This window comes from Myotis lucifugus, unplaced genomic scaffold (assembly GCF_000147115.1).
Source record: "Myotis lucifugus unplaced genomic scaffold, Myoluc2.0 scaffold_543, whole genome shotgun sequence".
In the NCBI taxonomy this organism is placed as follows: domain Eukaryota; kingdom Metazoa; phylum Chordata; class Mammalia; order Chiroptera; family Vespertilionidae; genus Myotis; species Myotis lucifugus.
This window is the reverse complement of record NW_005871591.1, coordinates 115,051-141,853: the sequence shown is the minus strand read 5'-3', so window position 1 is coordinate 141,853 and position 26,803 is coordinate 115,051. Positions and strand designations below refer to the sequence as shown.

The following is a 26,803-nucleotide window of genomic DNA, read 5'->3' as shown; positions in this document are numbered from 1 at the left end:
AGCTTATATTGTTTGCTGGAAAATGCAGTAAGTCTCTTTCATGGGTTATATTCTTCCTTAGCTTCACAGAAAATTGGACAGGATGTGTACCACTAATAATTTTCCAGATGAGGTAACTGAGGCTGAGAAAAGTTTCTTGCCCAAGATGATACACATCAAAAGCAGTGGAGCTGGGATTTCCGGTCCAGGTTCTCCATCCCCAGAGCCACCCAAGCATTTCAGGAAGAATCTGACACCTCACTGTCTTCTTATTTTGTACATAGGTTTATTCTTCACTCATCCTCTTTAAAAGAGGCCTTGGCTTTATATAATATCCTTATGTAATTACAGAATGATTTATCCATCCTTATGTTTTATTTGTGTTCTGGTCTACCAATAAGTAATGAAAAAGGTAGCAGGGCTTAATGAGAGGGGAACACTTCACTGAGTAATGAGTGGAGGTAAAGCTTCCGTATCTGTGGTGTCTGCCAGGGGGTTCTCCACGGCATGGAGAAAGCCTGGATTAGCTACTCCTCACGCTCCAGCAGATTCCGCGGCCTCTCCCCTCAGGGTGTGTTGAAAAATTCAATTCCTTTAAGCAGCAGCTGGGATAAAACACAACTGGGGAAACTAGCTTATATTTAAGGTCCTCTGTAAGCCACCATTGCTGACCTTTTCACATTGTCTGTTCAACACTGGTACATAATAAGAATTTTGAATTGAAAGGCATAGATGGGTCTATATAAAATCAGAATTTATTATTTTTGTTTAACAAATCTGTTTCAGTTCAGCCACTCTAATGCGTATGGCCTGCAGTTTGACCGTTTGGCTACTAATGGCCAAGGGGAATTACTCGAAAGGAGGAATCGGTGCGGGCACTGCATATCCTTTTCTCACATGTATGTGGGATGGGCAGTTGAAAAATAAGAGCATGTTTTAAAGCCCCTACATACAGTCTTGAAAATGATCATTGAAGTCATGTAAATAATCTAAGAATGTTGTAGGTGAGTGTGAGGTATCATAATCTGATGAAGAATGTTTAGGTGAGTGTGACATATGCTGAGTTCCAATTCTGTTTCCTGTGTGATCTCCTAGGTATTGAAATACTCATTTGAGCCTCCTGCTTTCGTTAAAAGTGGTTTTTAAATATTTTTTGTTCCCTTGGGAAAGATCCTTTATAAACATAAGGTTAAAAGGTTAATTTTAGGTCTGTGGTCTATGAAAAATTAAATTTTCCCTGAAAGTTTAATCAGATATTAATATGGCACCCAATCAGCCCTCTTGAACCTGCTGTGAGTTTTGACATTCCTCCTTATTGATTGCACCGTGTTCTGCTGCTCATGAATTATTGATGGCAGATCCCCTGGGGTTCAGGCTTTGTGACAGGAGAAGATGGAACCTTCTCCCCTGAATGGCGCAGGCTGGGGCTTGGTGGCTGCTGGGCCAGTGAATGCCCCCCGCCCCGTCCGTCCTGCCCCCCTTCTCTGTTGTCTCAGCCACCCGCAGCCCTGCCAGGTCCTGGGCTGGTGAGAGGAGATGTAAAAGGGATTATTAGATTGTGCCCAGCAAGCTGGAACACTGTAGGAAGGATTTTTTTCACGTGTTGGTAGAGAACTGTTCAAAGAGATTCAGGCACTCTAGGAAATTTTTAACTTTTAAAAAAGAAAGCAGATTAAAAAATATATATATAGTTGCTAGGACAAGGTGGGCTGCCCAAAACATATTCTGTATGTATTGTGCTTTGGGCTGAATATCATTAAAACCATTGTTTCACTGTTGGCGTCTTCTGTAAGCGGTGTGTGAATATGTGTGAAGATGTGCTGGTCCTCGGGGTGCAGGCGAGACTGTACAGCGTCTGTCCTGTTTGTAAAGTCCATCTCTTGGGCCAGAGTCATAGAGTGGGAAACAGGAGTGCAACTCATATGTCATTTTTGTTTAGCTTTATGGCATTAAGTTGAGGAATATCCTTTAAAATAAAGCTACTTTGCATTTTTAAAAGAATACAGAGAGGAAAAGATGTGTATGGGATGGGTGAGGTAAACATATAAAACCACATGAGATTTCCCCCCCCAAATTCAGGATAATAATAAACCATGATAACAATACATTTGGAGATTTACTTATTTTAAAATATGCTGCCAGATACCAAATAACAGTCACCAAGCCCCAAAGCAGAATTATATACAAAATTTAATGAAGGTACATTCTTAGTTGACCTTAAAATGGAAGAAAAATCAATCAAACTTATAATCCACTATTTCCCTCTGTCAGAACCTGCAGAGAAATACCTGTGCTTTCTTGGACAGAACTTCCGTTTCGCTTTGTGGCTTGGAGGGAAAATCAATTATGCGCAAAGGCTGCGGCTGCTGGAGTGGGTGATTGGTTGTGCCCCATCTACTTTGACTGTCCTTTGCTCTGGTCACTACATTTAGGGAAGAAAAAACCTTAAACTTTTGTAATTGGGAAGCCAAGTGATACTTTAAAAAACTTAATCAACCCTGAAAACTGCTACTTACCAAGTGAAAGTAAAAATGCTACATCAGTAGGTTGAACAGTTGTCTCCTTGGATGCTTCCTGAGTTTGGCAGTATTTCTGAAGTAAGACTCACCTTCCACTCTGCTGTGAGCAAATCTCCATCTAGGCACTTTGGGGAGACACAGAAAGCAGAAATAAGCCCTAAGATGATCGCTTGTTAATTTCATGGGCTGGAGGGAGGGGGATGAGGAGTGAGTGCAAATAGGAGCAAGAGTCTCTTTTTGGGGTGATGAAATGTTCTGGAATTAAGTAGTGGTGATGGTCACACAATGTTGTGTATACTAAAAATCACTGAGTTACATACCTTACAAGCGTGAATAACATGGGTTGTGAATTATATCTCCTTTCATTACTTCCAGAGTTTTGGTTATCATGTACTTATCTCTATGTGTGTTGTCTAGTCAAAAACAAGGGATAAGAGTGTCATACCTGTTGTAAGGCTTCCGTTTTACCTCCTGCTTCCCTGTTAGTCTCCTTTGTCACTGATTTCATAGCGATAGGACCTTTCAGTGAACTCTCCTCGCTGTAGGCAGGTCTGTGCACAGTTGGGCAGACTGTGCTTGGACAAGGCTAAGGGCTGCCTTTTCCCTCCTGCTTTTTAGGATGGATTCCAACTCATTGCTTGGCACTTAGGGCCAGCTGCATCTGAGTCCCAGCCCACCTTTCATCAGCCTCATTCCTTCACAAGCTCATTCCTTCACATACTTCATCATTTTTTTTGGTCATTGGTCCTTCTGTTGGCGGGCTCATTTGTTCATTCATTCATTTGCTCACTTATTCATTCAATAAACTGCATGCCTTATCTTCATCTTGCCCCCTGGATGGTATGTTCACTCTGCCAATGTGCAACACCTGTGCTCCTCAACCCACCGCCTTCTTCCCATCATCTTCCTCTGGCTCCTAGGTATTCTCAAGGTCCTGCTTACCTCCCACCCCTCCTGTGCAGCATTCCTTGGCCATCGCACAGCCAGTATTTCCTCTCTACAAGTGCTGAGTAAATAACACAGGAAACATTCACTCAGAGCAGAAAGGGAGGCGACAGGAGATCCATGTGTCCTGACTCCTGGGCTCCTCCAGGAGGTGTCTACAGCCTGCCTTTCCACTTCCAGATCTGAGCTGAGGGACCTCTGCTTCTGGAATTGATAATGGATGTCAGACTGAAAATGAAGAACTGCTCTTCACGCGGATCATTGGTTTTCATGCTATTGAAGGATCGTAACTACAAACCGAGGAATGTCTATGTATCGATCAAGTTGGCCTGAGCTTTAAGCTTTATGTATGTGGTTGTTACCTCCAATCTATTGGAACTATGTTGAGAGGGTAGTTTTGGAACAAGTGAAACTCCTCCCGTATTTCAGAGGATTCCAGGACATGAATGATGGAGAAACCAGTATCAGTGATTCTCACCTAACTTATCTCAAGTGCTGCTATCAGTGAGCACTGCTAGATTTAAGAACCTCTTCTTTTTTCTCATCTAGTTCTCTTTCCTATTTGCATAAGTGAACAAAAATGATTTGGAAAGCTTTATATTTAATAATGCATTATATAATCCTAGAGGTGATGTAATGTGAGGTTATATAATGAAAATATTTTCTAATAAAAGCTATTCCTCTTGAAATGTCAGTCATATGCCCCTTCTAGAAGGAAAGGTGAGGAAATAAAAACATCTTTCTAATGTTACACAGCCAGTGACCAAGCGTGCCGACGTGCTTATGAAACTAGGGAGATGGGGCTTGTAAAGGAAGATTAAAATGTCATTTTATCTGAAAGTTTTCGTGATTCTCCAGGCTGTCTTTGGCTGTGCATGGAAATGGGTTCCTCTGGCCCAGATACCATGCCTTTTCAAATAGTTTATCATAAAAATAATATGTTCCTTCTGAAGTACTGTTATAGCCTATGGATGGCAATGGTTTAATTATGGAGTTTAAAATGAAAACTGAAGTTAGGGTATAATTTTAATTATAATAATTATAGCCATAGCAGTGTCAATTGCTAATTTAGCTGTGGCTGTTATTAAACTAGTCAACTATTTCAAGTGCTATTTTAATAGCAGTTAAAGTTTTTTGTGCTCTCTCTCTTTGCTGTGTTTTTTTTAATGTTCATGAAAGAGAAAGTTTTAATTTTTTTAGGAAGGTTTTTTTCTCCTGCTGCTCCCTATATAGACACTTCTCTGCCCATTATTAGTTGACAGTAATGACGAATCAAGAATCATGGTTTTAGATGAAGTAAGCCATTGTAACAGGCCCTTCTTTTCATATAAATTCTCAACTAATAAAACAAAATTAAAACTATTGAAAGGAGAGTGAGCTATTATAATTAGGTAGCAGGTTTAATAACATTCAAGCCATTTGAAGATATTTATTTTGCTCTTTTGTTAAAAACAACAACAACCAAAACGAGCTCTTTCTAGCTTCTTCATTTAGTAAAGTACAGTTGTTCCCCCTTAGCTGCAGGTTTTCTACACAGGCTTCAGTTACCCATGGTCCAAAAATAGTAAGTGGAAAATCCCAGGAATAAACAATTGAACGTTTTAAATTGTGTGCTGTTCTGAGTTGCACCATTTGGTGCCATCCTGCTGCATCCTGCCTGAGACATGGGTCATCCCTTTGTCCAGCGTCTCCCAGCTCTACGTAGCTCAGTGCTGGTGTTCACGTCACCCTTACTTTACTTACTAGTGACCCCGAAGCTCAAGAGTAGTGATGCTGTTAACTCAGATGTGCCACCGAGAAGCTGTAAAGTGCTAAGTGAGAAGCTATGTTATGGATAGGAACAGACATAGTATGTACTAGTATAGTGTTTGGTACCATTAAAGGCTTTAGTTTCACAGATAAAGGGGAGCTACTGCATGGAACTTTGCTATGGAGAGCATTCTGTCCCTTTCCTCGTAGTGGGAATTGGACCGTTGACATGTTCAGTAGGAGCAGAATGATCAGATGATCTGCTTTTCCCTCAGTCATGTCATATACACCGATTTAAATGACATGTTTTGGGAAAGTTACCTATTCTGCATTAAATCAGTGTTCAATTGTTCAAACTGTTGTGTTTTGAGAGTTCTTTATACATTCTAAATTCTATTCCTTCATCAGATGTATGGTTTGAAAATAGTTCCTCCTAGTCTGTAATTTGTATTTTCATCCTCTTAAGTTTTTTGAAGAGCAACATTTTTTAATCTGATGAAGTTCAGTTTATCAGTTGGTGCTTTGGGTGGTGAGTCTAAGAGCTCTTTGCCTAGTCCGAGATCCCGAAGATTTTATTATTTCTGGACTCTCTAGTCTCTTTCATTGATCTGTGTGTCTGCTCTCTGCCAGTCTCACACAGATTGGATCCCTGTAACTACGTAATGTCTTAAATCAGGTAGAACAACACTTCTCCCTTTATTCTTTTTCATGGCTGTCTTAGCTATTCTAATTCCGTGGCCTTTCCAAATACATTTTAAATCAATCTCTTGTATGTCTACAAAAATTCTTGCTGGGAATTTGATGGTAATTACATTAAAGCTGTATGTCAATATGAGGAGAATTTATATTTTTACTATGTTGAGTCTTCAATTCAAAAACATTATTTTAGATCTTCTATGATTTCTTTCATCAGCATTTTGTAGTTTTCATTGTATAAGTCCTATATATGGTTTGTTAGACTTGTAACTAAGTATTTCATTTTTGAGAAATTATAAATGACATTGCATTAAAAATTGTAAATGTTTATGTGTTCTTGCATACAAACATACACATCGATACATTTACTTGATTTTGGCATGTTTATCTTGTATCCTGAAAAACTTGTTGTGATGATGTGTGTAAGTGCAGGAGCTCAAAGCCCTGTCTTTGACTTAGAGCTTTATCTTTTCTCCTTCTTACTGATTGGTTGGGCGATTGCATGATGCAGTCGTTCTTTTATTCAGCAAACATTAATGTGCAACCACCATCTACAGAGTTGTTTGTTAGGTATTTCTGGTAATCTGGAGTTAAAGAAGATAGCATCTCATTTATCAGGAAAGAGGGCAGTATAGGCAGCCATCTGTAATACAAATTGAGATAAAACCTGGATGGTGGGCATGCAAAGGAAGGAACAAGTAATTGTGACTATGAGGATCCAGAACATCGTCATGAAGAAGGTAGAATACCTGTGGAATAAGGTTGATGTTAAATTTCAGTGGCAGACAAGTGGACGGACTGAGGAAGTCGTGTGAGTAACATCCCAAACGCATGGACAGGTCTTGGTGTACTCTCAGTTGGAGCCTAAAGTGTGTTGAGCTTTGTTGTGATACAGGGGACTGGAAAGGTGAGACCAGTTTTGATTGTGGGGTTTCTTGAATGCTCTGGTATGAAGTTTGAACTTCAATCTGTAGTAAATAGGGAGCTATTTAAAGATTCAAAACAGGAGAATAACATGATTATGATGATTTAGGAAGATAATTCTGCTAATAGTGCCAAAGGCAGATTAGAAAGTCAAGGGACCCGAGGGAAGGACCCCAACTATCAATCCCGTGCAATAGTTCATGCAGGAGATATGGAAATGCATAGCCGGTCTCTTTCAGAAAGGTCAGAACATCGGAACCGCAGTGAGTGGCAGGTAACTATTGCTGTTAATCCAAACAGCCTTTCTTTTTGTGATTAGGAAGAGATGGAAATCCTCAGTTATGTGGGAGAACAAAATTGGATTTTTGAAAAAAACAGCAACACTGTTTCACTTAAGGTTTCTAGCCTCTTTTTAAGCAGTAAATATGGGTTGTAATTTTCCTTGAGTGATGCAGTTTTGAATTTTAAAAGGGCAATCACTCTGTAAGAATCAGTAGATTTTAGCATGAATTGGTCTACTACAGGAGGCAGTCACTCTGAATTATCTGTTTTGTAATGTAAAATTTGAGTTTTTCTGAGGTATTGACTGGGGATAGTATTTGTGGATAGAAGCTCAATTTCAGGAAATTCTATCTCTGTTCATAACACTGAAGGTTTGGAAATCTGGGAACTGACCCCATGAAAGGGTGGACAAGCCTAAGTACTTCTGGTGATAACTTATCTGTCTTAAGCATTAAAGCCTTAATCCTAAACTATAGCTTCTCAAAGTGATGAGCTCCATCCACTCATAAGTATGATGGAAAACAGAAACACACAGGTCCCTCTGCGGGTGACTGTCTGTGGTCACCTGCTTCTGGAGAACCTATTTTCTTGGGGACACTCCTTTTTTTTTTCTCTTTCTGGAATTCCAGAAACTCATCCTGGAATTATGGCATCACTTAATGCTCTTAATCACTCTATTCTCTGTGCTTTTACATGGGACGTAGACAGAGATAAAATTATATCTTTGACTTACCAGAACTTGGCTTTAAGAACACTTGAGGTAATTCAGCGATGGGCGTACCAAAGAAGCATTCTTCTGCTCTGGGTCATGATTGTTTATATGTCAAGAATTTAGTTAGTACAGTCTTTACCCTGTCACCTGTTACGTGCTGTGAAGTTATCTCCATTTCAGTCTTAACAAAGGGAAAGAAATGTGTGCAGAGCTTCCTCAACCTCCATGGAGAACTTGCACTGTGAAGAGATGTGTCCTCCCCCGTAACCTCTAGTGAGACCCGGGACACAGCTCCCTTTTCTCACGTGCACAAGCTCTTCATTCAGATTTGAGTAAACAGCAGAGTCATCGCTGCAGACAGGCATTGTCCGCTCTGGTCTCGTTTGGATAGTGACCGTGAAGCAGATCATGCTGTGAGCTGAGCACCAAATGTCAAAAGGTTAGTGCCCCCAAGATAGTGCTGCCGAATGAGAAAACACAAAATGTCACTTGTGTACATTGAGATCAACCATGCGGTGCTTATTCCTAATTTCCATTTTCACTGCATTCAATGTATAAGTTTCTCTTTGTCTCAGTGAATGTTTATGTGCAGTCTTTGTTTTAAAAGTGATGATTCAACAATTACCTATTAAAGCTTTCGTGACTGCAAAAGTGAGATGTTAGACATACAGGTGCATTATAACAGTATTTTTCATCTTGCATGTTTTACGGAGGGCTCAGGTGAGCAAAAATGGGATCAACGTTGGGGCTGACTAATCTAGAGACTCTCACCCCCTGAAGGCAGAGGGCATGTCTACGCTCTGCTCACAATGACTGTGCTGATCATGGGATAGGCCTCCAGCTGCCTGGGCTGGACTGGGATACTGGCTTCACCTCACCACACCATATTGAACAACTTTCTTAACTTCTCTAAATTCCAGTTGGCTCATCTGTAAAGGGGAGAGGAATGATCTTTGCCTCACAGGCTTCTTTAGTAAGGAGTACATCGGATATTTCAGGGAAAGCACTTAACAGTGTTTCTGGCACATAAGCATTCAGTCCATGGTAGGTACTATTATTCATTCTTTCCACAAATACGTATTGGTCACCTACTCTGCTCCAGGATCTGTTCACAAAACAGGCAAAGGTACCTAGTAATAGGGACAACAATAACAAATAAGGTATTTGGCATCCTAGAAATAGATCAGAGCTGTGGGACCAAATTGAGCATCATTATAAGGATTGTGCGGGCAGGATTCCCGAGTAAATGCAGTTTTAATTAGGGAGTCACTTCAGGCCTTTTTGGGAAGATGACATGTGAACAGACTTGAAGGCATGTGATTGTTAAAATTATTAATTATACTGAAAAGGGTTGTGCTTTGTGTTTACATTTCTGCCCTTACCACATGTAGTGAAACTTAATAATAACAACAACAAATTAATACTTAATAGTAATAAAATTTAACCCTAATAATCTATACTAATAAAAGGGTAATATGCTAATTAGATTGGACGTCTTTCCGGACGTCCTTCTGGACAAAGCCATGGTGGCTGGGCCAAGGCAGAGGCGGTTAGGGGAAATCAGGCCAGCAGGGGAGCAGTTAGGGGTGATCAGGCAGCCAGGCAGGCAGGCAGGTGAGTGGTTAGGAGCCAGCGGTCCTGGATTGTGAGAAGGATGTCCGAGTGCCGGTTTAGGCTTGATCCGCAGGATCGGGCCTAAACCGGCAGTCGGACATCTCCCGAGGAGTCCCGGATTAGAGAGGGTGCAGGCCGGGCTGAGGGACCCCCACCACCGCCCCCCCCCCCCCCCGTGCTTGAATTTCGTGCACCAGGCCTTTAGTCTACATATATAAAAGCCTAAGCGACCGGCCGACCGGTAGCTATGATGCACACTGACCACCTGGGGGCAGACGCTCAATGCAGGAGCTGCCAAGCTGTGGTGACTTGGCAGTTGCGGTTCTTGGGTGACGCACCCAGAACCAGAGAGGAGGGAGCCCAATTCCGGGGTGCGTCATCCAAGAACCGCCCTCTCACAATCTGGGACCCTTCAGGGGATATTGGAGAGCTGGTTTCAGCCCAATCCCCGCAGGCCAGGCCAAGGGACCGCCCACCTGTGCACAAATTCGTGCACCAGGCCTCTAGTAGAAATTATAATAAACTACATATCCACCCACTTGGCTACCTCATCACCTCCTCCCACACGTCTCCCTCTTCATGTCCCTGCTCCACTGCAGTGAATTCGCAGAGTAGACTGGTCTAGAAATTACTTGCGTAAAAACAAAATAAAACAGAAAATTGAGAATTGTCCTGCAGATTCAGAATTTCCCAACTGTCTTATGTCAAAGCTTTCCAAATGAGTAAGGTGACACAGAAGCAGCAAGATTTCTGAAATCCCGGGGCTCATCGTGGGGCAGTTGTTGATGGAAAAGCTCATGCCTTTCCTGGGAATGAGAGCGGCAGGCTCTATGCAGACTGGCCCTGGGGACCCTGGGAATGAGAGTGGCGGGCTCTATGCAGACTGGCCCCAGGGGCCTCTGGGAAGGAGAGCAGCAGGCTCTATGCAGCCTGGCCCCAGGGACCCTGAGAGCAGCAGGCTCTATGCAGCCTGGCCCCAGGGACCCTGAGAGAGCAGGACAGCTGCCCTTCACATGACATTTTCTTTTTCAATGACAACATCAATGTTTGGTTCTTTTGGCCTTTGCCTTTCTCTATATCAACATCCACTCTGTCGCTGGGTTCTGATGTGGCTAAAGTGGTAGCTACCAACCCTATGGGATCCAGTGCCCCGTCTTTATAACATATCTTGCAATGTCCCCCTTTATTTGTGAAATGAAGTTTATAGATAAATAACTACCTATACATCTAATTTTAAAATTAAAACAATGCTATAATTGTGGTAGAAATAAAAAAATAAAGATAGTATTTAGTGAATTTTATTATGTAAGTACTTGCTTCCAGGGCAGTAGTGATCACATGTTTGAACCTGCTTGTAATGAGGAAGTTTGGATTAAAAAAAAGTAAAGCAACATTCAGCTGAGTATTGGCAAAGCTTTTTATGTTTGAAACCTTGAAATAAGGGCTACACAAGTATATACAAACATACACTAGAATCACCATAAATATACCACCTGCAAACGTAGGTTGATGCAGGTGTTTCGTATTGGTAATTTAAACATAGTCAGTGACATGATTTTCCAAAATGGTACAATTCCAAACTAATCTAAGTATAATTCTTCCTCTATGTATATTCAAGAAAATTGCAAACATTGAAAATTCAGTATATATTAAAATGTGCAAGAAATGCTTTGTGTCTATAAAGTGGATTTGGGCTCTAAATTTAGAAAATTATAAACAACTTTTTCATCTACAAGAAAGTATGGTGTCCATTGGAAAGACTTGCAGGAGGCAGGATAATTTTGTTATCCAAGATCGCCCTGTCCAGCATGCCTGGTCCCAGCCGACCAAATGCCACTGGCTCATTTAAAACGCCCAGGACTCCCAGGATAGAACACTCCGGCGGAGAACTCCTGGCTCTTCTGTCTTCCTGTGCCACTCGGGTCCTCGGCGAGCTGCTGCTCTGTGCTCCCTGACAGCTGGCAGCGCGCTGCACCTGGGAGTCCCCTCAGCGCTCTGGAACTGTTCTGCTTGGGCACTTTCCAGTTGGCTGGCTGGTGGCTCCTGGGGATGCTGACATGTGGTCAGGTGGCTTCTGATTCTCCACATTCCCCATCCTTTTCTTCAGATGCATCTACGTTCTTCACAGGCTACTGTGTGTAACAGGGATCGATGGAAAGGTAGCTCCTTTTACCTCCTCTCTGATGATGGAACTGTTCTGTTATTGTTGATGGGGATTCACTGACTGATTGGCGGTGTTCCCTTCTATTGTCCTCCAAGTTGCATGGCCCTATATTGACATTTGTCACCACTTCTGGTCACGGTCATTGTCTTTCTCATCTGCTCTTCTCTCTCTTTTATTCCAGCTTTACCACCGTGTCTTTTCTGGTATATCACCAATCCACCAGGACATTTCTTTCCTTCTGACTCTTCAGTTGTGTTGTATACTTAGTGGTAGCTCCCTTAATATTAGTTTTTTGAAGATTTGTTTTATTTTTGTTATTACTCCTTTTTTGGTCTGTCTATACCAGAAGCAAGCGATGTCTGAAAGACTTGATTCTAGAAAGCCCTCATTTCTTTGTCATAGAAGCCTGTCAGATGCAGTGTGATGATCACATTTACCACATAGGTATGGTGGGACCCTGTCTCTAATGTGATGTGAAGAGTCAGTATATCCCTAAGATAAGAGTAAAAAGGTGAAAATTGTATTCTAGAAACTTAAATTATATTTACAATACAGGCTTTTTTTATTGAGAGGAATGGGATGCTCAGTCTACTTCAATATATAGAGTACTAACGAAAAATATTCAAGGCTTTTTGCTGTCACCAGCATCTTTATCAACTAGAATAAAGTTCCATAATTGTTCCAAATGGGTGACCTGGGGTGAGGCCTGTGTGGTCCCTGTGTGTACCATAGATATAGTCTAGCCTGTGCCATCAATCCTGTTGTTTTCCCCTTTAACGTACGCTACTGTTGTCTTCTCCAGCACTTATGTCATCTGCCTTATATTATAGTTAGTCTTTTAAGAATCCATCTCTCCCATTGGATTGAAAGCCCTGGGGATAGGCTTATGCATTTTGTGCACTTACACTGCCTAGCACAGTGCAGTGCACTCAGTCGGTGATCAATACGTGGTAGGAATCTGGCGCTGCTCAAACTTCACCTTCGTATTTGTGCCCAGCATTTTTGAATTTTATGCCATTTCATTAAGTGCCTTCAAATACTGTTAGACACTGATTCAATTGATATAGCTTTTTCTAAAACTCACAGAAAATAGAAATATTTTTAAAGAAATTTAAAGCAAAAAAAGAAGGCAAGGCAGTAAAAACCTCATGGAATTATTGATTTAAGCTGGAAATAATTTGTTTTTAAAGTTACCTTGTGAACATGTAACGGATGGAAAAATAGAAACCTGGGAAGGTTAGTGACTTGCCCCAAATAAATAGCCGGTTAGTAACAGTCCTAGACTAGAATACAGGTTGAAGTACCTCAGAAAAAGATTAAGTTTCACTTATTCTGCTTTCGCAATGAGAGGAGTGGGGTAATGCATCATGAATCCAACAAATATTTATTAACTGTTATACCAAAGTAAGGCATTAAGCCTCAGCAGTGAGGTCTATACAGAGACAAATAAGAATTTCATCCTGAAAAGGATCTTAAGTGGGAAGGATTGAAAAGGAAGTGGAACATACTTGCAGACGAACAGTGAGAGGAGGTGACAGGGACGCCGAGGCGGCGGGCAGGAAGCGTGGACGGGAGAGCTGACGGCATGGAGAACTGGTTCCGGCCTCTGTGCTGGGGGTGCTGCCACTTCGGTAGTTGCTTTGGTACCTGATGGTTCCTGTGTAAAATCAAACACTTCTCAGGAAAGTGATTGGGAACTTTGCAGCAAGCATTTCTGTGTGATGCTTTAATTTGGTCTTTTGGACTTGATATACTATCTATATAAAACAATAAGAGCCTGTAATGCAATTGTCAGTAGCTTCCGCGTTTTAAAACCGGCTGCATTTGCTTTATCTTCCTTGTATAAGTTACGCAGCTTCAGTTCCAGGAAATACAGCACCTCACAGCTCAGAGCGACTGGGGCTGCTGCCTCCGAGGGCCCTTCTTCTCGTTGGCGGGCGGGCCTGCCTCATGAAGGTCTCTTTTCTTCTGCGTCGCTTCTAGCACCTTCAGCCCAGGGGTCGCCGGCAGGGGTCTGGGCCTGCAGAATGTCAGGTTCCTGTGGTTTGCAACTCCATCGTGGACTCTTTGGTGACGGACGGGGTGAGAAAGGAGAAGTCATTGTAAAGGACAGTCTCTCATCTCCCCTTTAATCTTTCTCTGTCATTGTGCTCAGAGTGTTAGAGAGATGATGTCCCTGGAAATCAAAGTAAAAGTCCCCGAATGTAAATAAATCCCATGGCCTGTAGATGTAAAAGTATGCCTCCTTTGGGAGCCCTGGGATTTGCCGGAAGCTGATAATGGCTGTACTCCACATTGTGCTTTTTGGTACAGATAAGAAATAGCCCTGGACAGCGGGGGGATGAGTGCCTGGTGCCCTTGGTGAGGACATCAGCTGAGCTGGCCTAGTCCCCACACGCTGCCCGAGCTCCAGCTGTGTTAGGAGGGGCTGAGGAGAACCGCCTAGGGCTCCGTGGGAACAGCTGGCGGTTCAGGGAGACAGGCCCGTCAGGCAGGTATGTGATTGTTTTCTTTAATGAGTTGGTACATTTTTTAAAACCACTTGGCAATTGGTGATATTTCATTAACATGTAACAGGATTAATATTTAGCGAATCCTCTTTGAAATACATGACAGGTGTTTGGAGCCTTAGCAACGAATCATTTGGCAGGAAGGAGTAGTTTTCAAAATTCTTAGTGCCGTCACACATGGGTACCCTGCCATAGCATGTGTGGATGCGTGTGATGGAGATAAACATGGACATAGTCTTCATTCTGTGTCTACTTGACTCAACAAAATAGTGAAAATCGTCTTTCTTTTCTCTTGCTCTGTGGTATTAATCTTCCCAAAACATTCTGCAAAGTAGGTTTATTTTTGAATTTGAGAAAATAGAAGGGGCTTTTCACTTGACATTGGAAATGTTTTTAAACAGCACTGTAGCTCATGGGAAGTGGTACACATTACTGTAAAGGAGGACACAGGGTTGCACTAACTGGAGTTTTATTCTGCACACAGAACGTTTTGATGAGCTTGTTGTGTTTTGTTTCACTAGAAACCTGTTGGTGGATCTTGTTGGGTTGTTAGGCTCCCGTCGAGGGTGCTGTCCCCAGATGCCTCGTTAACACTGTGCTCTTGATCCAGAATGACATCACTGACCATCATGTCCGGGCCCGTTTCCAGAACAGTCTCCCTGCTTCCTACAGCAGTCCCTGCAGTCACTGCCCTGCGGGGCAGGCCTCTATCCTCCTTTAAAAGCCTGGCATTAGCTGCTAGTAATTTTAAGACATGAAAGAAAAGTAACCAACACAGTTGCTTGTCTGGGAATAAACTGAAAATTAAATTTTGAGACGCAAAAGCACATTGTGTCTCAGGTCAGCTCTATTGAGTTTAACAGATGTCTTTGAATGAATTTTGTGTTGTTTCACTTTTAAAAGATTGCAGTGAATATGAACAATAATTAGGAAAGCGGTTGTCCTTGGCCAAATGGGAGTGGTTTCCAATTCATGGTGACCTGCCCTCCTGGTCTCCCAGGCCAGCAGGAGGCCCCGGGGTAAACAGCTCACCTAATATGTCGGTTAGTGGGATGCACAGACTGTTCTGGAAGCACACAGGAGGGAGAGGTTGGGTGGAGGATAATGACTTCACAGAACAAGTCACATTCAAGCTTGGTGGCCTGTGACCCATTATTTATCAATCAAAATATTGGCCATTCAGTTCAGGACAGGAACCAGGCACTGTGCCAAACGCTAAGCAAGTGGAGATGAGCGTGACATACTCCCCGCTCTCAAGAGCACGGGTTTAGAAGACAGACACAGGCACAGATGATTCAAGTCCAGCAGCTAGAGCTGTGCATGGGATGCTGGTGGAGGGAGGGAGAGAGACAGAGACCCGCGACCTGGGGAAGGGAGGCCAGAAGACCACACACTCGGACAGGGAGCTTAGTGAGCGGCAGGGGGTGGGAAGGCAGAGGACCAGACCTATGAAAACTAGGGCATGATGGGGAGTAGCATTCCCAGGAAAGGCGGTGTCCTGTGTGACAGGAGATGAAGCCGGAAGGGTTGGCACGTCTGGTGGGCGACCCAGAGTCGTTCCCGAGTGAGTGTGTTAGTGAGAACTGGTCTTTAGCTGCAAGAAACAGACCCACCGCAGAGGGCACGCACAGGAGTTTGTCCTCCACATAAAGGACGCCGGGAGGCAGGTGCTCCGCGGGACTAGCAGCTTTGAAGGGCCCTCCGAGGTTCGGCTCCGTTTGTCTGTGGCCGCGCTGCCCCTGGCTTTCATCATTAAGGTCCTGGTGGTTCAGAGTGGCTGCTGCAGCCTCGGCCATTGTTTCTGGGTTGAGGAAGAAGGGAGGAAGGTAAAAAGCCAGAGGGCACCTGCCTCCTGCCTGGGAGTGAGCTCCCCTGACGTTTCACACAAGACTTCTGTTTAACAACCCTTTTTTAAAAAAAGTAAAGGTCTCTTGTTAAGGGGGAAAAAACAGGTTTTGAGAGTAACTGGTTCTCTCTGTCACCAAAGGGATGTCATTCGATTTGAATTTATAGAGATTTCCCTGGAAGAGGATGGAGAGTTTGCAGGGCAGGGTGGGGGCGGTGGGTTTGAAACCAGCATGAAATTAACAGGGACAGGTCCTCTCATTTGCTTCTTTGGTGTTTCCCATCACTGACATTCTTCAGGAGGCATAAGTCAGAGTGACCATTGGCTGGAGGTGGGCCGTATCCACATGATATCTGCACGAATAGCTCCAGATGGGATGTAACATGCTTCTAGGACAGTGATGGCGAACCTATGACACGCGTGTCAGAGGTGACACACAAACTCATTTTTTGGTTGATTTTTCTTTGTTAAATGGCATTTAAATATATGAAATAAATATCAAAAATATAAGTCTTTGTTTTACTACGGTTGCGAATATCAAAAAATTTCTATATGTGACACGGCACCAGAGTTAAGTTAGGGTTTTTCAAAATGCTGACACGCCGAGCTCAAAAGGTTCGCCATCACTGTTCTAGGGTGTCTCCGTGAGTCGTCAGTGTATTTGAGGTGCAGGATGGAGTTGAATTGTACTTCCTGTGACTTAATTTAGTGGAGGACCCTCTACTTCGGAAAAAATCTCATCATCAGCTCTTAAGATCATTGTTGCCCTTTGAATGGCCTTCTGAGTAACACAATGTCTTCTGCTTCTGTTTTTATTTTTTGTCTAACATTTGAATTTTGGAAAAATAAACTAGAAGTCAGAGTTCTGTTCAGCTTTTCCCCTTAAATTTCTCCTCTATTGTATATTTAAAATAATTATTTGTAAAATTTTATAGTGCTTTGGGTTTATATACTTGGTTACTGATAATAACAGGCATTTTCAGAACCACTTACTGTTCTTGTACTCCCTTTTCTTTAAAAGTTCTTATCAGAATTACAGTTACTGTTATTCACCTCCAAGGAATTTATATTGTTTGTCCTACATTGCGGTGATAGTGACATAGAATACATCAATGATCATAACATTATAACTGTTAGCTTATAAGTTCTTAGCAGAAAGAAGTCTTGTCATAGAGAGAATATGCACATTTTTTGACAGGCGCTGAGAAATAATATTTCATTGTTCTTTAGGAATAAAGGAGCCCACGTTTTAAAGCAGTAATGTTTTCACTGTAAATGTGCATGGAGTTGTGGCTGCATGCACGACAACATGCTTCCTACTTAGCAGAATAAGTGTGTGTGGGGGGCTTCCCTTGTCGTCACTGGGTTTACATAACCTGACACGTGGGTCAGATTTCAGGGTGCACACGAGATGATTTCTGTTGCAAAATGAAAAACTCCTTTGAAAAATGAGATAATCAAGTCTGGATGCCGGTCTGGATTTTGCCTTCTGTTCACCTGGCTGTGAGATAGTTTTGACATCTGGGAACCTGCTATGTCCTATTTAAGCAGAAGGGGGCAGCAGAGAAACCACTTGGAAAGCCAGCATCCTGGTTTGTTTCCTTCTGAGAGCAGGGGTCGCACAATTTAAATATATTAAAAGGAATTGAAAACTGAAAGTAATATCTTTTATTTATTTAAACCTAAGAATTACTAGGGAAAAAATTGAAATAGCACGGTTTGGATTTCTACTTGTCAGCGTTAGCTCAGTTTTGCAGATGCTGCAAAGATGTTGAGCTATAATATTTGTGGGTTTTGTTGTTCCTCTAAGATCTGAAAAGCAAATGCGGGGTGGATTACTTAATGCAGTGCAGCTTTCCATGGGGCTGTTCTTCCTACGATATCATCTGTGTGTTTATAGAAAAGCAGATGCTCCGTCAGTTTCTAAGTAAAACCATTTCCTTTCTTGCTAAAACAAAGGGATCTTCAGGCCTTCTGACTGAATTTTGGCTTTGGAGTCAGCTAGTGGTCTCATTTTTGTTGTTTGATTTTTAAAATATTGCCCGCGTAAGTTTTTCTCTCTCCCTCTTTGTTGAAAGAATAGGTCCAGGCAGGCTGCTCGGACCTATTCTTTACCGTGGAACACGCGCTACCTCATTAGTTGAAGCAGTAGTGTTTGCTGTACAGGATGGCTTAAGTCACGTTGATGTGCCTGGCTAACTAGTGTTATTCCCTATATTTGAAAGCTATTTTATTTCTCATTAATATTCTATGTTTCTTTCTCTGTGATTAAGGACGTAAAGCAACATAGCTAAGGGCTCTCTGAAAGCCATTGGGGGTATTTTGATATATTCTGTGTTTAAGGTAAAAAGCAATGTTTAGTGCTTAACAGGTCACTGGTGCTTCTTTTCACTGGTTGACAAGTGAAAGAGGCGTCATAAAGTTATATGGCATTTTCCTCTGCAAGGCAGCCGGTGAAGATAAAGCTGCCATCTGTGCTGAAGCCCTAGGTGTGGTGTTTTATATCGTGGCAAATTTAACCTATTGACTTCCTTGTTATAAGCCTGTTTCATAAGCAGTGAAATACAGGTCCTCAAGGTGCTTCACAAAGTGAGAAGTTACGTGTTAGCTTAACTAAGAAGCGATGGCTTTCCTATTAAGAGACTTCTAGGAGCCGGAGACTTCCTCTCTCACTCCTGGTATCACTTTAACAGAAGCAGAACAATACCACTCCAGCGCTGTTTTGTCCTTCGAATTTCTTGGCGAAAACAGAGTTACATCTTTTCTCATCTGTCAACAAACCATCGAAGGACAAAGAAAATACTGCAAACATTTCTTTTCACTGAGACTGACTGTATCTCCTCAATGATACTTTTTATTAATTCTTTTAGTTTGTCGCCACCTGAATAGAATTTGCTGTTTGTTTATATAAATTTTCAGATTGGTGATGGGTTTTATTCTGTTTAACACATGGAGAGCATTTCTAAGTCTTGAATTGTAAGATACATATTCCCTTGAGCAACAATTCTAATGGAAAAATAGGGTTGTTTCTTCTCATTAAATTTCTCCTATTAGAAAACAACTGTGGAAGTTTGGTCTTCATTAGTGCTTTTCCTAGGCTTTAAGATGGAGAATTATTTTTGTAAAAATATATTATTGAAGCATTTCTGTTCTCCAAGACAGCATTAAATAAAAGGTTTCTTTTGCAAGTATATTTGAAAAAGTACATTAGTATATCCAGCTTTGAATGTTCTTTGTTTTGTCTTTTGATCCCAAAAGAAACAAAATATTACTTCTCAAAGCTTGAGTGGTCAAAGCACACATAACTCACGGTGTAAACTTCTCAGGAGCCTTGTCTTACGTAGCACAGGAGGGAAGGGAGAAAAACTACCCATCCCGCTCTGCTTCCACCTTTGGTAACAATCACTGTATAAATTCAATTACTTCTCTTAAAGAAACCTAATTATTAAGCTAACTTAGGAGACTTCAGTAAAGAATTAGTTTGGGGGAAATCAAAGTAATCCAAGTACAATCATAATAGAACAAAAAAATTAACATAATTTTGTTAGAGCATTTGGCCACTTTTAAATTTCTTTCCAAATAGACAAATATTGAAAATTTTTTTACAGCATTCAGTAGAAATCGTAGAGAAAACAGCTCATATTTTTGCAACAAGAAAATAGGGATTGGCTCCTTTTTCTGCCTAGTACTTTATCTTATCTTTTGAGGAATTAACTTTTAAGTGTAAATTTGGGGGTGCTTATAACATATGATGAAACCTCAATCCCAGAATGACTTAGTAATTAGTGATTTTAAAGTGTGTAAAGAGTGTGCAGCCCACTCAATCCAGGATAAACATCCCTCACAGAGAACAGCAGAATCCTTTGCAAGGTAAGTATAGTGTAACTCAAGTAATATTTTCCCCAAACTAATTTTAGTGCAATTTGTAGAAATTAACTGATCATTAAGCAGCTCTTGAAGGTCTGTCATAAGCAGTTTTTGTATTAGCCATTAACTGAGCAGTCCTGTTGCACCTGGTATTGTGGGTAAAAGACCTGTCACTGGTCCGCTCCAGAGAGCTGGCTGTGGTCATGATAGTGCACGTGCTGGCTGGGGGACCAGTGGGGGACCAGAGAGAGGGCCACTGTTTCGGTGACTCCTGGGCACTCTCCTTGCCAAGAGGAGCCCAGAAGTAAGCATAGCACAGCTTAGTCATGAGCTCTGTAGAGACGCAATGGCATGAGGAAGACCAGCCCTCTTGACGTGGAGGAGCCTGTATAGAGGACCGATAGTCATGCAAACTTTTTGAGCAAAGATATCCAGAAGAAGAGTGTTAGGCAAACAAAGATTCTCCAGGCTGCACCGAATGCTGTCCCCTTAGGTATGGTTTGGTTCTGTGGCAGGACAGCACCCCTGCTTGTCCTGTTGTGGCTCTTTAGCCACTTTGGCCCACGTGGGTTGACTTCATCATTGGATTCTCAGTCAAAACAAAAGTGCGTTGAACTTAGTAGACCTTAAATGGGTGTGGCACAGGCAGACCTGGTTACTGTGAGACCCTACAGAGCATCCATGGGGTACTACCTGGGTTCTCTTCACCAAGAAAACATAATTACGTGAGTTGTCTTCTTTTGAGGATGAAACTTCTTAATGAGCTACTAAGGGGAATCTGAAGGCCCCAGGCATTTATACGAACGCCATGCTCTGCTCAGATACCGTGGGTGGGTTGGGGTCTTTGGTAGGGCTTATGTCATGTCTGTTGTATTTTATATTTGTTTCTTTTTGTGAAAGGACTTAGTGATTTATTTCATGGGAAATGAAAAAGGAAACATTTTGATGAAGGGTTCTTAAATTTGTATTTGAAAAATAGCTAAAATTCTAACATTTTGATTTCCACAATTTAGATCCTTTACATGGAATTATAGGCGTTTAGAACTAGAAGGGACCTAAGAGATTATCTGATGGGACTTTTAATTTACAGACGAAGAGACCGAATTCCCAATGGTTAGCTGACTTGCCCCAGGCCACACTTCCAGCTGGAGAATAAGCCAATACAGAACCTGAGTTGGTGGTCTGTAGACCCATGACCCTTACTCTCTGGCATGTAATTTGCATTTTCCATTCACCCATTGCTCAGCTCTGCCACTTCTGAGAGTTTGCCTACCCTGGAGCGGGTGAACGTTGCTGAATGGGAAATAGTGTGATGTGTGGCCTGTTGTGGCTGCAGCCAGTGCTCCAGCTGTGTCCGCGCTCCTACTCTGCGTGCTGAGCACCTGCCTTCCTGAAGCCATGATGGACGGGGTGGGGAGGCGGTCCAGGGTGCCTGTGAGAAGAGCGCTGGCTCCTGGGCCCTTGCTCGTCCCTGCTGCGTCCTCCACGCGTCCAGCTGGCAAATTGGCATCCTCAGTGCGGCTGGGCCTCTGCTCCCCAGCGGAGCAGCCCCTGTGCACCTGCAGCCCAGGCAGAACTCGTTGGGTGAACAAACAAGCTTGGAGGCCAGGATGTCTGTCATCAGTGGGTGGTAGTAAGTGAGAACCAGAGGCTTCCATTCATTTTCTGGTGAGCTGGGTGCTTGAGGCTTTGGGTGAAACCTGAATGTTTAAATACAGGTTAATGTCTTTCCTGGAAACAAACAGGCAGTTAAGGGTTTCTTGACCATACAGAGATTTCTGCTGCAGAGAGAGATTAAAAAATTTTTTTTTTCAGATTCTTAGGACATATTGAATTTATTTATTTATTTTTTAAAAAATCTGACCTTAAGGTTAAAAATAAGGTTGTCAGATACCAACGTTGTTTTCCCTTGAGCTGACTTGGAACCTCAGATGAATTGCCAGCTGCCGAGTGCCTGCTACGGGGACCCCCCCTCCCGCCCCCAGTAGCCAGTACAGTCGAATGATAAGGAATCATTTATAAAAATCCTTCCACCCAGGCTGTTTCTAGGGCTGTAGCAATACTTCTTTATCAGGCTCAGAATAATTTTCTCTTTGTAGCATGGTACAGTAACGGCCTCAAAGGCAATACTTGCCTTTATTACACTTGTATTTAGGACGGATTAGTAATTCTCCTAGTTCATTCATCAGATTTTTATCAGTTATGTTCTTTGTGTCATGCACGATGCTGGGTTCTGGGAGATGATTAAGAAATGGTCTTTTTCCAGGAAGAGAAAAGATAAATAAAATTACACCCATATACTGCATACAGTTTTTTGACACGGACAGAGTGTTACTGCTGCACAGGGCCAAGGGGTATATCTGCTTGGAGCCAAAGAAGACTACACAGAAGACAGCACATTAGAAGAACGAGAAAGAATTGCCTGGGCTGAGAGGAAAAGGCCTCCTAAGAGAGGGAAGCCAGGGCATGAGCCAAGTAGTGATGCTTGTGGGGGGTGGGCAGCCTGCTGGTGTCAGGTGCAGGGTGAGCGCCCCGTCACAGCTTGCAGGGAGTAAAGCGCGCACCAGCTGCCCTGGGGAGTCTGACCTTCATCTTGTACCCACAGGAACTCGTGGAGTTTTTAAAGAAAGGGAGTGAAATCAGATTCTTGTTTGTCAGATTATTTTATTTATTTTCATTTTATAATTTTTTAAAGTTATTATTGAAAGTATTGCAGATGCCCCCTTTGGAGCATTACCGATGACCCTCTCCAGCCTGCACCCACCCCTCCCAGGCCTTCGCCACACTGTTGCCTGTGTCCATGGGCTACGCATGTGTGCAGTGGCCGGTTAATGTCTCCCCACCTCTCCCCTCCCTCCCCGCTTTCCCTCTGACACTCGTCAGTCTGATCCACGCTGTCACATTTATTTTAGCAGCTGAGTGGTAACTAATGAAGGGCGTGGGCGCTGGAAACGGAGAAGCCGGTTGGGAAGCAGGCATGACTGTGATGTCAGAATCACCTTGGATGGCACTGTAGAGGTTGGTCTGGAACTCAGCGAAGCAAGGGTTTTACACGAGGGTGAACACTGGAGACGGCCCGTGTCCACAGCATTAACTGTGGGCGGCATGATCCCGCTGCTGAGCTTGTAGCTAAGGTTACTTCCTGGGATGGCTGCATGCACAGCCTGTGGCCTCTGTCATAGCTCCCAGGCCTCCGGTGGAACTTCAGCTACTTCCCTGGTCTCTGAAATCGCTTGCGGTCAAGGACTAGTTGACTTAGTTGTTGGTTTTCTCGCACCTGGCACGGTGTTTGGTCTGTAGGTGGTTGGTAAATACTTAGATGGATGAATACATAAGGCTCTTCTCCATTCTTCTTTTGCCCCAGAAGATTTTTGTTTCTCATCAGAAGCAAGACTAGCTAGTTCTGAAAGTCAGTTATAACTTTCATTGTATAAGTAAGCTACGCTGGTCTTCCATTTTCCTGAAACTAGCCAGGCTTGGATTTGATTGTTTCCTTGGTGACAACTCTTTAAAGTTTTCATTGTTTGGAGATCACACAGCGAAGTGGGTATATACACGTACATTTTTCTTCTTTAACTTTGGCTCTTTGAATCTAGGGCTCTGTGACATAAACAGTAATTCGTTCCTAGATTTATTTATTTGTGAACTTTTAAAAAATACTCTTAGGTTTCTGGTTTTGAGTTAAATGCACTGAAAATGGCCCTAGTGGGTTCCCGTGGCATGGTCACAGCTGGAGGTCTGGTGGGCTTTGTAAATGGTATTTGGAAGAATGACTAGTTTGCCAAAGCATTAACAATCTTTTGTATTGTTTCCATCTGCTTTTTGTCTAAAGAGACAAGTGTTGGGATTTTATTTATTTAATGGACTTTGTTTGAATTAGCTAATTTTCCCACTGGCCTGTCCAAAATTACTGAGGGAAGAGTGAGTGTTTATTATAAGGACTTACTCTATCCATTTCTTGCGTGGTGGGGCAGGGGCGGGGGATCGGTTTTGTAGCCGTCAAACACCTGATACTCTGATCTTTTCTGAGAGTGACTTATAAAGACTCTTTGTGAACTTACTTGGTTTGGGTACAAAGCCATATGTTTAGAGAGCAAGTGGCAGTGGGACATGTGGACTCTATGTTTTGGTTCGTTTCTAAATAAGGAAAAGATAGACGCAGTATTTACACTTCAGACGGTCTTGATCGAGAGGCTGTGTGCGCTCTTGCATTACTGTCTCTTACTTCGCGTCCACACCAGTCCTGCTTGCGCACTGGCTCTCCGTGGACAGCACTGTCCCAGTGTTGACAGGATCTGCAGAGCCCCCCCAGCGAGCGGTGTCAGCGGGGGTTTCAGCCCCAGGTCTTCCGAGGTAGTTCTCTGCCCCCACAGGCTGATGGACTGATGAACCGGGAGCTGACAGACTGACCTCGGTTGGAAGGGTGATAGTTGTCCTATGAAAACCAACCAGAGAGGGGACATCTCAGTTCTTCCCGGTAACCATGGAGATCATAAATGAATTACGGCACCTCAGAATATTAGGACTGCTCATTTTGTGAGAATAACAGTCTTTTGTCTTCTCTCTGTCAGTGTGATGCAGGGACATGTAACCATGATTAGGTGACTCACTCGGTACAATTGGCAGACGTGGGAACAGCCAGGCTCACTCTCCTCGCTGTTTCACAATTGTGATATTTTGCTCTCTCCTGGTGCAATGGACGCGATCAGGCAACAGTTTTGGGAAAACTGTATTAAACCAAAGCATACTCGATTTCACCTTGAATACGTTTAATTCCTGGCTTCGGCTGGGGCCATAGAAATCTTAAATGAGATGTTTTGTTGCATGCTAATACCTCAGGGATTTCTCCTGCTGCTGCTGTGGTCTCCCGAGGAGGATTCTCTCATTGGAAAGGATGCCTAACCACAGTGAACGGCAGGCAGCATCAGGAGGAGCGCTGAGTGCCTAAGCCCATGTGTGGTTTACTCATTTTCTGGACTCGGTGACCATGGTCCCATGAACAGGCTCAAGGCCGAGAGCTGGATTAGGACGGTTTCCAGGGGCCCTGGACTCACGTCAGGCGAACTGGGCTCTAGGCAGCTCAGCCCGGAGCAGGGAAAAGGCTCTGGCCGCGCTTCATCTCACGGCATCATGTCTGTAAATTTTATTCAATTAATTTACAGCTGAGGGGCTCGTGAGGCTGAAATGGAAGTTTTGTTAAGTTTCGATAAGGAGGCAGCCAAGCGAGTTTGATTAGCAGTGATGTTTCGGAAGTGAGTTGGCAGTAATGCCGAAAGGAGGGGCTTTGAATTTCAGGAGGCACGTTGGCATCACGGTGCCCATTTGACGAATGCCCATCCTTTCTGCCTGTGATTGCAGATGTTTCTTCTCTCTCCTGTCCCCTCCAAGGCAGCCTGTAATGTTGAAATAGCGTATTGTGCAGTTCAGTCTCACCAGCCATGTTCTTAGAAAGCCTGGCTGCCTAGTGGAAGTCAGTGGGAATCGTTTTCTTCGTGCGCCCTTCCAACATGCTGCTTCATTTCTGTTTTCAGGTCATGGGCATTTTAACAAGGTCTTTCTTCTTCTAAAGGGTGAGGTAGCAGATGGCCCTTTACTCAGAGTTCAGGTCTGATAGTCGTGGCTGAAGGGTCACAGATAAGGGACACAACACGGGCTTTCACATGATATTAAATAGGCCCGAGTCTTCAAAATAATCTCACATTCACCACAGTTAAATATCCGTGTCTTTTGGTGAAAGAAGCATCGCACCAAACCTCCGCAGGAAGCGCTCACTGCCAGGCAGGGTGAGGTGGCCTGTGTGTCACGCTGGAGGCTGTCTCCGCAGAGGGAGGGGGAGGGCACGGGGTTGCCGCAGGACACAGGTGGCTTCACTGTATCTGTGATGTTGCATGTCACGGGGAGGAACATGTCAAGCAGATATGGAAGGAAAATATGGAGACATTGCTTTTGCACCTGGGAGTTGGTTGTATTATTCTCTTTGCTATTGTTTTTCAGACTGTCTCTGGTGAAAGACTTCCCCCCCCCTTTTCTTTTTTAATCCACCATGGACTGGTCTGTGGTCCTACTGAGCCACAACCAGCCTGCAGCTCTGGCCCCATGTGCCACTTGTCACATAGGTCCATCAAGACCCCAACAGCCAAGATCTTCTTTCAGTGAGACGAGCCCATTCATTGGTGGTGCATTTGGACTTGTCACCTTTGTGAAGTCTTTCTCCCCCCGCCCCCTTTATTTTAGTTCTTATCTCACTGGGGACCCGTGACAGAGTTCCTGGCCAGTGGCAGACTCTGAGTAGCCCTGCTTTAGTCTTTAATGCCAGAAATAACTCATAATGCAAGTGCTTAAGTCACTTTGGAAATATTTATGTTTTCAAAACTTTTCCCATGAGGTCATTTACCTATTCTGCATCTTTGTCCCCAAGTGGGTCATTGTTTTATTTCCAACATGTCCTGATCTTGGAGCTGAGCTGTGTGCTCCGAGAAACACAGCCGTGACTACACGATTGTTCCTGCCTCGGGGAGCTTATTAGGCCACGAGGACAGCCGAATCCAGCCAACATTTCTTTTCTTGGAGCTCTTGTTTTGCCTTGGGCTTTATCTTTGTTAGTGAATAGTCCAGGATGTATAATTCACAGACCTTTTTCGAGGAGTTTCTGTTTTAAAGGGGAGGGAGCTAATGGTTCCGTGTGCCAGGCCAGGTTTGAGTAGCCATGAACGGTGATTGGGCAAGTGGAGGGTTTATGGAGGAGGCGCTTGTTTGGACTGGCTCTGCTTGAAGGGAAGTGGGGACTTTTCAGATGGACAAGAGGATAAAGTCCAAGGAACAGCATGAGCAGGATTGGGGAGCGTTGGCAGACCGGAGGAAGAGAAGTGATCATTGATGGGCTATGATCGGTGTGATGCTGGAATGCACCAAGGAACGTGAGGTTAGAAAGGTGTAGGTGGGGCAGAATCGTAGGGCCTTTGAACTGCTTCTTGTTCACATGAGAAGGTTTTGAGA

The 26,803-nt window shown here is 43.3% G+C and overlaps 1 protein-coding gene across 1 annotated transcript in view; it reads left to right on the top strand.

Annotated features, from left to right (window-relative positions):
- The window catches only part of LOC102428656 (histone-lysine N-methyltransferase SMYD3), a gene marked incomplete at its 3' end in the record, with an annotated part of 399,438 nt that overhangs the window by 259,547 nt on the left and 113,088 nt on the right, over window positions 1-26,803 (top strand). The gene's annotated exons all lie outside the window — the stretch shown is intronic.